At 43.8% G+C, this 2,823-nt stretch overlaps 1 non-coding gene across 1 annotated transcript; it reads right to left on the minus strand.

Moving 5' to 3' along the window:
- Nucleotides 1-633: 633 nt before the first annotated feature.
- Nucleotides 634-771, minus strand: LOC118889334. The gene has a single exon (XR_005018474.1). It is a non-coding gene; the product is annotated as a small nucleolar RNA SNORA49 (small nucleolar RNA).
- Nucleotides 772-2,823: the final 2,052 nt, after the last annotated feature.

Here is a 2,823-nt window from a genome sequence, read left to right on the forward strand (position 1 = left end):
AGGGGAGGGGGAGGGGAGGGGAGGGGAGGGGACGGGGATCCGGGTGTCCAGCCTGGCTCTGTCCCCTGAGCTCCAGGACCCCAGTGGGGGCTTGGCTCCTCCACCAGCCCCAGAGCAGGTGCAGCCTTGGGTACCAACTGTGCCAACTCTAGACCTGTACTTTTGTTTTAACAGTTCTCTATTTATTAAAAAGGGTCTTAACAGCTTTACAACCACAGCTCAGATGTGGCCCTGGAGACTGCAAGTCCAGCCTGGTGGCCCCTTCCCCACATCAACGCCGAGCTCACACGTTTGGCTGTGCTCCTTGCAGGAGGCAGAGGTACTTTTTTTTTTTTTTTTTTTTTTTTCTGAGGTGAAATAAAACCCCGAGTTAGCATTCCTGCCAAACAACAGGAAACCTCTGACGTGTTCTGGTACTTATCAGTTAGAAATTATTCCATAACAAAACTGTTCGGTTTGCGTTTCCTTTGACGCGAGCTCCGTGTTCCAATTACACTGGACTTTAGCATTTTATTCTGGCTCTTTGGGCATGTGCGGCATCTCTCACTTACTGGTTGCCAACGCCTCTACACTGTTTAAGCGTCGCCAGTCAGCAGGTACAGAAAGGAAAGTGTCCGACCCCACCCGACCTGTGCTGTCAGCTCCACGAGTGGGCCCCACAGGACGGCAGTCTCCCTGGGGAGGGATGCGTGCTCGTTCATGTACGGCAGAGGTACTTTTAACCCCTGTGTTGCTCAGGTCCTACACAGAACTGAAACAAGGCTACCCGATCCACTAGTTAGAGATGGGGGAGAAGAGATTTAATTTTAAGTACTTTTTAAATCCCAGAAGATCCATCTTTGCAATTGTTTGTGTTGGCTTTTCAACCCAGAAAGCCCCAGATGTGTGCTAAATCATCTTGTGAAAGTGCTAATGGGGAACGCATCACCTCCGAGTCAGAGATTGCCAAATATGGCATCCTCCAGTAAGGAAGGAGGTGACCTACTGGCTGTGTGAAAACCTCTGGATTACACCTTTCTGCTGACACCGCCTCCCAGACTGCCCACCTCCCCATGGGGAAGCTGATGAGAAATTTTATTGATAATAAAACATTATTATTAACATTATACATAATAGTAATACTATTATGTATAATGTTATGTGTAATAGCAGTATAATGATGTCAAATATAATCGGATTCTCTGGAGTCAGGAGCCAGTGGGCAGTATTTGTTAAAATGATTCCATGTTATTCCAATGTACAGCAAAGTTTGGGAACCACTACCTGAACCCAAAGGAGAGACATCAAGAACCCTGGGCAGGCCAGCAGGAGCTAACATTATGAGCTGAGGCAACTCTCCACATTGAGTATAATCTCCTCTATCCTCTTGCCTGTTCCAACCCTATTGTTCTAGTTTTTGCATATGTGTGGGAGGGTATAGGGGAATTCCCCTAGAATATAATGTATTTAAGGCAGGAGCTGTAAGAAACTATGTTTCACAAACCCACCAACTAGAAGCCTGGGCTCCTGCCAGCGTCCTGTTACTCATTTTGGGCCGCAGTCAACCTGAGCCACACCCTGTCCGATTCTCCCCCTCTTCCTTAATAACTGACTCAAGGCAACAATATGTTCAGCTCAGAAAACTGCATTTTAAACCTACCGTGCAGGTGGGAGTGGCCAGTGAGATGGAAATTCTAGACGGCATCTTTGCGGAAGCCCTTCAGAGTGAATTGACTTGGTTTGGAGACAGATACCCTTCACCTCTCTGCCCCCCATCACATCATGGCTGGAATGACAGTAACCCTCTTGAGCCTCTGAGGCAACACTGAGGATGGAAGACAGTACTCAGGATGACAAAGCATAAAGATAAGAAGCCAGGGTCTCTGAGGACCTCTGATGACCAAGGAGATGCTATGCACACCCTGCACTGCCTAACACTGTGCTGATGTTACTGGGAAAAAAATAAACTTCTATCTTGAGCCAGCAAGCCTTTTTATTAACAGCTGAACCTAATTAGAACTGAAACAAGCAACTGCTGGGTGTGAGTCCTGTACAAACCATTCATTCTATCCTCTGAACTTTAGTTTCCTCAGCTATAAAAAAGGGAGAAAATAGAGTTGTGAGGATTATTTAAAATCACCGAACAGTTGCAGGAGCACAAGAGTTTTAGTTGAACCTAAGTCTGGATCTTAATCAATGAATCTCATAAAACCTCACTTTGTAGACAATGGAACTGAGCACTTGAAGGGAAAGTGACTTGTTCAAGGAAACAAAGAAAATTAGCAACAGATACAAGAGTTCAAACCAGGGCTGTTTTGATTTGGGGCCCAACTTAATATATCAACAGAGCTCATATATAACTACCTACAAATTGTCGCAAGCAGTAATGACAAAATATTGATTTAAAAACATGGTAGTAGATGATCAAAAACAGAAGCTGCTTAAACCAATGAGAATTGCTTTTAAGCTTGCAGAGTGTGAGAGTGACCTTATAGATAAATAACCAAGAGCCAATTATTCCCACACTATGTATGGAACAGTTTATTCTTCCCTCACTTATATGAAATTCCATTTTTAAACACACACACACACTATCTCACGGATCTACTTGTCTGTTTGTGCCAATAATTCATTTTGCTTATTAATGGTAAGACAAGCCCCTCCCCCATGACCTTTGTAAAATTTTTCTTGGCTGTTGTTACTCACTTTCTCTTTCTAATGAATTTTAGAATCAGCTTCTCAAATTCTAGAAAATATCTCACTGGGATTTTGATTGGGATTGAATTACATTTATAATTTCTAGAGAACTGACATCTTTATAGTAATGATAGCACTTATTATGTG

The sequence above is a fragment of the Balaenoptera musculus genome, chromosome X (assembly GCF_009873245.2).
Source record: "Balaenoptera musculus isolate JJ_BM4_2016_0621 chromosome X, mBalMus1.pri.v3, whole genome shotgun sequence".
Taxonomy (NCBI): Eukaryota; Metazoa; Chordata; class Mammalia; order Artiodactyla; family Balaenopteridae; genus Balaenoptera; species Balaenoptera musculus.